Raw genomic sequence first — 8,350 nt, 5'->3', positions numbered from 1 at the left:
CGTTCCATGTCTGACCTCACTATGGCATTTGATGATGAGGATGCAGACAGTTCTGGCCCATGAAATCTGTCAAGGAAATGCAGCTTCCATTAAGACCCCATGCTATATTTCCCCTTCAGACCCACTTCTGCCAAGGGTGTCAGCACCCCTGGGGTGTCCATGGGGCGATCTACCCCAGGAACTGCCTGCCTTGGAGACGGGCCATGCCCTGCTGCACTGTACACACTCACTGTGCACAGCCAGCACCATTCAACATGGGGAGGCCTGCAGAAGCTTATCCAGTTCACCTGGGTCCAAATGCCTCTGTTCAGCCCTGGATTCCCACCCCAAAGCTGAACTCCTTCTCATGTGGAAGGTAGTTAACAAGCAGCACCTGGACTCACCTTATTTAGAACGGGTCCCCACACAGTGGCCAATGCAACCATGGACATACTTTGAATGGTATAGTTTGCTCAACACTGTGCAGGAGCCCACTGTGTTTGTCAGCTGGGAATCAGCTTAAGGTGATCGAACAGAAGCTCAAGCATGAATGAACCTCTTCATTAACATTCCAGTGACCCTCGACAGGCTCACTATACGAGGTACCTTTGTCCATCCCAGCCATCTGGCAAAGATTGGCCATTGAGCCTATTACCAACAGATTTCTTACCTGGCTGTGTTAGGCCAGCTGGGAGACCAGCTTCTACATTTCAAACCAGAGTTCTCTTGAGGAGAGAGGGATAAGAGATTAAGATAAAAGGATAGAAGGGAGAGAAGCAGAAACAGAGGTTAGCCTCAGGAGGGCCTGGATCCTTATCCACTGGTCCCTTCTGTCTCTTCTATAGGGTTATTTATAGAAATGCCAAGGGATTGAGCAAAAGACCTCCCCTCAGCACAGCCAAGGGCAGATGATTTCCAATCACCTGGTAACCATACATATGGTCAAGCAACCCTACAATGCAGCTCTGCTGAGTAAAGCAAGCTCAGATCTCACTAGGAAACCTTTGTGGGCCTCCACACCTGGCCTTCAAGCTCTTAAGGCATGTACCCACAGGACACTTCAGCTCACTTTCATAATCTTATTCAACAGCCAGGAGAGGTGTTCAACTTCCTGGCCCATGTCAATGAGGGAGTAGAGCACAGAGTGCATGCAGGCCCCACTGGAGATATGTTGATTAAACAGCTGACTTGGGAGGGGCTCAATGCCCAAACCCATAATGTGATTGCAACTCTGTGAAATGAGGACATACCTAAATGGGTGCAAGCCACCAGAGATCTTTACCCCAGCCCCTATCTCATTGCTGCTCTTACTGCCTTCCTGGATGCTCTCCTCACTGACAGGCAGTGTGCTAATGAAACCCTGAAGAGTCCCTGGTAGATATAACTTGATAGGGATACAGCAAACCAGGCAATTTGTGGCATTTCTGTCCCAGGCCAAAACTTAGGGCCTGATGCACCAGATGCAATAAGGGATTTCATTGGACAAAGTATTGTAGGTCACAGCATGCCAAAACATGAGCCGCTTTAAACCCCAGGCAGGGCAATCCTCAGCCCTGCCAGTAAGAGCTCTGGTAATCCAAAAATCTATTGGACAATGCCCATTTTTCCACACTCTCCAATGCTGACCATCTATCTTGATGGACAAGTTGTGAAAGGCTTTATTGACATGGGTGCAGACACCACCATTTTAACCAAGACAGAGGTACTTCACTTCCCTCACTGGAAGTTTAATCCCCCCTCCATCAGTGGTGACAGAGCCAATAAATTCTAAGATGACCACCTTTCTTGGTCCATTGGAAGGACCTTAATCGCAATAGGGGAGCCATTCACCCTATCATTTTCATTGTACCCAAGAACCTGTGGAGCAGAGATATTTTGGAGGATATGGATGATCTCCTAACTAAAGATGATAGGACCTTTCTGATGACATCAAAGTTTATGAAAAGGCAGGTCTTGCAGTCTGTGACCCTGCATGTGATCTGCACCCCCAATTCTAAGGGCCACTGTCAAAATAAGATCCACCACAATCAAGTTCCCTACCTTCATTTCTTTGACATGGTTCTTGGATCAAGAAGTATGGGTGGAACAGTGGCCTGTAATTGAACCCAAGCTGTCAATCCTGAAGTAATTAGTTGTAGAACAGCTAAAGGTGGGGCACAGAGAACCATCCTCGAGTAAACATAATACCCTCATATTTGTTATCCCCAAAAGGTCAGTATGCTATTGTCTCCTGAAGGATCTTTGTGTAGCTAATGGTCAAGTAGAAAAAAATGGGGTCTACACAGCCAGGACTCCCCCACCCTAGTGCTATTTCTCCATCTTATTATATATTAGTTTTAGATATTAAGGATTGCTTTTTTTTCTAATCCTCTGGCAAAACAAAATCAATATCATTTTGCCAAATCTGTGTGGGAACCTAATATGCATAAACTAGCTAAGGGATATCAACTCTTTTGCCACAATGAATGAAGAATATTTATTTTTTGCCAATTATATGTTTCTTAAGCTTTGGTCAATATCCCTAGGGATGTTCTTTTTATCCATTATATGGATGATCTCCTCCAGGCACACCCAGATGCAGCCTACCTACAAAAGTCTGCCAAGAGAGTATGAGAAGATCTTGCATTATTACATCTGATGGTGTCTCCAGATAAGGTACAAATGGTACCCCCTTTGCCTTTTCAGACTTTTCTTTTGCTAAGCAGGTCCACCTCCTTTCCTTTAAAATGCTAATAAAGGAATTGTACTCACTCTCAGAATTACAACTATAATGTGGTGCAGTTAATTGGCTTAAACCTTTCTTGCCCATCCCTGACTAAGAGATGAGACACCTCTTTCTGTTGTTGGAGGGTCTCACCTGTCCTTACACTAAGGTTAGTCTTACCCAAGAAGCTAAAGATTTACTACAAAACCTTTTGACCTTTGTATCAACCTTCATGCTGCAAAGTCATGATCACCAAAGACCTTTACTGGCAATGGTTCCTTGACTTGCAGGGGATTTGGGGAGTATTACGGAAATCCAGGTGCATTCTATGGATACAACAATCACATTCTGACCTGTGCAAGGTCACCTTTAAGTTTGGCCAGTCCTTCCAACTCAGCCATAAGAAACAGATGCTGGCATGGAGAACCTATGGAAGAGAGCCAGATAAGCTTATCTTCCCCTTTTCTTTAAACAATACAGAGTCCCTCTGGGCAGATTCCATCTCATTCCAGGAAATGATTGCAGAATTCACAGGAATTAGTGACAATCTTTTGCCAAAAAGCAAGATCTTAGCAGAACTCCCCACACTTCCAATAAAGATACAAGCCCATGCAGTCCTCTACTCCACTCCCATCCCTCATGCCACCCTGGCCTGTTCAGATTCCAATAAATACACATGGTGTTCTTATCCATTGTCTTGGCTCCAAAGATGTTACATATGGTATCCCTAAACATGGTTCCATTTAACTGGGTGAGCTATTGATCATTCCAAATGTTCTAGTAGAGTGCCAGACTGAGCTTGTTAATATTTTAAGGCCATCAGTGAAGTACTATCAAGGCTATTATATCATCCACGGTAGTTACGGGGGTACCTTGGGCACTTAATACTGACAATGGCCTTGCCTATGCCTCTCAACAATTCAATACTTTCTGGGGTCCTAGAAGAGTTCCTACACAGCTGATATCCCTTACAATTTGCAGGAACATGCCATTATGGAGAGGACCAACAGAGCTCTTAAGGAGATATTAGCAAGAACTATTTCGTCAGAGGCTAGGAGAGATCCTCACGTGGCCTTAACAGAGGTCCTTTTTCTTTTGAACTTTCTCAGTTTTGATGACAAGGTGCTCATCCCAGCCTACAAGTACTAGATATCTTTGGTAAGATGGAGAGATCTTATCTCCTTCCAATGGCAGCCACAAGCCCCACTGCATACCCATTGGAGAGGGTATGCTTGTGTTTTTCCTCCAAGTGCCATGATACCAATATGGGTCCAAGCAACAGATGTATGCCCAGCCACAGATCAGCCTGCTTCTACCAAGGAGGAAATAACCAAGGATGGGTAATATATATACTCCCTTTTCTTGCTCCCATTGCCACTCTAAAAGCTGAAGGCATGTGTTCCCTTGCTTTTTCTCATTCTATATGATGCCTTTGGTGTAGTTGGAAAATTTCCTGTGTTCTGACCTGTCAGAAGTAGTGGCAAATCTCTCCCACTCGAATCCCCAAGTAAACACACAGAGGCTTATATTAATTATAACTGCTTGGCCATTAGCTCAGGTTTATTACTGACTAGCTCTTACTTGGTAGAAGCAGTAGCTAATGAGGGTTGACCACGTGATGCCATCAGATTGTTGTCAGAGCTTCTGATTGTGACCAGCCAGTTAGGGATGACTATAGATGAAATTCTAAAGGGTCTTATTAAATAAGAAACACAGAGCCAAATACAGAGTTAAAGCCTAGGAGATCTGAGCAAGACCCACAACTCCCTTCAGCTTACCACTCACTGTCATCCTTCCCCTGAGAGAGAGACCTTCTTCCTGTGTGTCTTGAGTTTTATTGCTTTCCTGTTCTGCCTTCTCACTGGCTCTAAGCCCAGCCACATGACTTCCTCGTCACTGCCTGGTCTCTATGGTTAGTACTGGGATTAAAGACTCAAAGGTCACCATGCTTGGCTCTGTCCTTGACCACACAGAGACTCTGCCTGCCATGTGATCAGATTAAGGGCCTGGGCTATCATCTCCTGACTTCTATCCCTGGCTCTCCGCTAATGACCTCTGATCTCCAGGCAAACTTTATTTATTAACGTACAAAAAAAATCACATTTCAGCACAATTAAAATATCACCACACTTCCTCCTATTATTCTAATAAAAGAAAAAAGAGGAAGAAAACTATAACTAATATAAGAAAAACTATATACAATAAGTACAATAACTATATACAATATATACAAGCAATAAATACCTAAACAATGTCTAGTCCATTTGCATTAGACAAACTCAGAGAAAATATTCTATTATCTATCCTATTTTGATAAATTCAATATGTACCTGATTTACTTTCTATCCTAAGTTATATTACTAATAGAGCTATCTTATAATGTCTTTCAAATTTATACACTTACACTTCTTTAATGAGTTTCTTTTCTGAAAATTCTTAACAAGGAAAACTATAACTATCTAATCTTCAACTCCCTCAGAGACCCAAGAAGGAAATAATATTACCTAAAAAATCAGGAAGTGCATGCAAGCAGCTTCCAAAAAAATGTAATTTGACAGAAACAGCCAGCTGCCTGGACAATCACTGGAGGTTTCTCCACAATGTTGGGGCATCATCTTCAGTCTATAGGCTTAGCATATCTGACAGCCTCATTGGTGAAGTAAGATGTACACAAGGCCTACAGTTCGACCTCACATTTTGTGAGAGAAGTCCATGTACCAGAAACACCTGAATTCCACTAGTGTCCTGTCATGATAGTAATTTAAATTCTGGAAATTGTTGATGTTTTTGGAATTCAGCTTGTCAATTTTTCTTGGCTTGTGGGTGGCTTCATCTCGGCATCCCGTTGTTCTCCACATCCAATGCAATGTCACCAGATTAGGACATAGCCGCCTATGTGCTAGGAAGAGGGTATGTATATAATGGGAGTCTTCTCCTTTATTAAATAAATGAGTCTGCTGTTTACCTGTCATCTGATTCCCGGTGTCTGTGTCACTGATGCTGCACCTTCATACCACCTCCCCTGAGGGAGCCATTAGGACCCAGCAACAGAAATATACAGTGCAATTGTGTCACAATTTTAATTGCATTTCTTTTAAGATATATTCTAAGCTTATTTTACTCTAATGTTTGAGTGTTTTACTTGCATGAATATCTGTGCACCTCATGAATTCCTTGTGCCTGTTGTGGCCAGGAGAGATCACTGGATTCCTTGGCACTGCAGTTACAGATGGTTGAGAGTGATATATGGGTGACAAGAATGGGACCTGGGTCCTCTGTAAGAGCAACAAGTGCTCTTAACCACTGAGCCATACTGTGCCTTTCCCATTTTATGGTCTACTTATAAATAAGAAATAAGGTTTTCCACAAAATGAAAATCTACCTATGGAATGCTGACATTTCATAGGTGTAATCTCTTATTTCCCATCACAAACAAGAGTTGTGTCTTAGGGTGTCTATTACTTTGAAGAGACACCATGACTACAGCAACTTCTATAAAGGAAAACATTTAATGGGGTAGCTCACTTACATTTTAGAGGTTGAGGAGATTATTATCATGGTGGTAAACAAGGCAACATCCAGGTAGACCTGGTGCTGAAGCTAAGAGTCCTTATATTGATCCAAAGGCAATACGAAATGGTCTGAGTCACTGGGAGTGGCTTAAGCATGTATGAGACCTCAGAGCCCAACTGTCAGTGAAACACTTCCTCCAACAAGGCCACACATACTCAAACAAAGCCACACCTGCTAATATTATCACTTCTTTTGGGGGGGGCCATTTTCTTTAAAATGACCACAATTTGGTATATCATATGAATTCTAAATATGTTGAGGAATATTACTTTAACTATGTGAAATTTGTTACATTTTTTGTTGCAGAATATTACTTTATCTATGAAAATGTGTGTTATATTTTTGATGATATATTTGTTTAAATATGTACAGATGAGTTGCATTTGTCTTACTTTGCCTCCCTAAGCATCCTTATTGATCCACCAAAAAGCTGAACAGCCAGTAGCTAGATATAGTGGTACAATAATGGCATAAATGTTATGGGAGTGATCAACACTGGCTTTTGTTTGTTTGTTTGTTTTTTGGTGTTTCAAGACAGGGTTTCTCTGTGTAGCTTTGTGCCTTTCCTGGAACTCACTTGGTAGGCCAGGCTGGCCTCGAACTCACAGAGATCTCCCTGGCTCTGCCTCCCAAGTGCTGGAATTAAAGGCATGTGCCACCACTGCCCGGCAATCAACAACTTTTTATCTGGAATTAAATCCAACTCCATCAGATGGTACCCATAACTGACACTGATGAGGCCAAGAATAATAGTAACAGATTTTGCCATAAGTCTATGATTTATGTAGAATCAGTTTTAAATTGATTCTGCTAAATGAATATAACAACAAAATGATATATTGTTATGCCAAAAGATCAGTGCATTGCTCAACTGTCATCAGAAAAACTATTTTTGAAGTAGATGGTGATTAACACAGAGACTCACAGATGGACAACGTATAGACAGTGAGAAACTTGGAGAACTCATTCCAAAACAGAATGTTTTCATAAAACCCATCTACCCATGATTCTGAAATCTATGAAGAACAGAAGATAGATTGATTTTAGGAGCCAGAATTGTTAGATTACGTCAAGGAAATAGATAGTTCCAGACTCAAGAGGGTTTGTACATGTATGAATTCATAGAGACCAACAGCATGCATGAGACTTGCACAGGTTCAAAGCAGACAAAACTCCAGCACAGAGGAAGGTAGATGGACACAAGATCTCACTCCTAACCAAGAAACTATATGTGATTGATACGTTCTAGGGAAAGCAAAGTCAGTTTTCTCCAATGAAGTGTTACTGGGGACATCAACCATATTCTAGTATAGCCCTCACAACCAGGTATAGTTGGCAAACACAAAACAAACTTTAGGTTTATTTATTGAGGGAGAGGAGGCTTTTATTTAATTTTTGTTTGGTTTGAGCTTTTGTTTGTATTTTTATTTGTGCTTTTCTTTTTAGAAAAAGGCGATAGTGTTCAGTGGGTAGGAAAGATGGTAGGACCTATAAGGTGTCAAGGTATGGAAAAATTATGATCATATATATTAGATGAAAAAATTAAATAAAATATATGAAATTAAATTTTAAAAGTACTCTGGGGAAGCCCACAACTGACTCACTTTTCCAGTTTGATTCTGAAGACTATTCTGAGTCAATAGAGTTCAAGCTTGTTTGCTTCAGGGCTGTGTGAAAGTCCTTATAAGCTCACAGAGTCTCCTTGAAGGGCTGTGAGAAAGTCCTGATTAGCATATGGGAAGGAAATACTATCTAGCTTGACACAGGATGCTGAAGCCAGCAAGAGGTACACTGAGATAGACAATGAATACTGCTTGATCCTTGACTCAAGGATGGGACAGACAGTGGTTGAATGCCTGTGCTGTGCATTGTTCTCCTTCTGTCCTTCAAGACTGTCTATAAACCAGCTGTGAAATAAACTCGAGGCTGGTTAGCATTGACTGGCAGACCTCTCAACTTTTTTCTGTCTTCTTCATTGTCTATACAATCCACATACCTCTACCCAGCTACCCAGCTAACTGTGGGAAGGCCCTGACAAGTGACACCCAGTGAGGGGGCAGGTACAGAGGATTCCATGACAGACACCACAGAAGA

Source organism: Peromyscus californicus, unplaced genomic scaffold (genome assembly GCF_007827085.1).
Source record: "Peromyscus californicus insignis strain IS unplaced genomic scaffold, ASM782708v3 Scaffold_4__1_contigs__length_199733344, whole genome shotgun sequence".
Classification (NCBI taxonomy): Eukaryota; Metazoa; Chordata; class Mammalia; order Rodentia; family Cricetidae; genus Peromyscus; species Peromyscus californicus.
The sequence above is the reverse complement of the archived record's forward strand: the minus strand, read 5'-3'. Positions refer to the sequence as shown.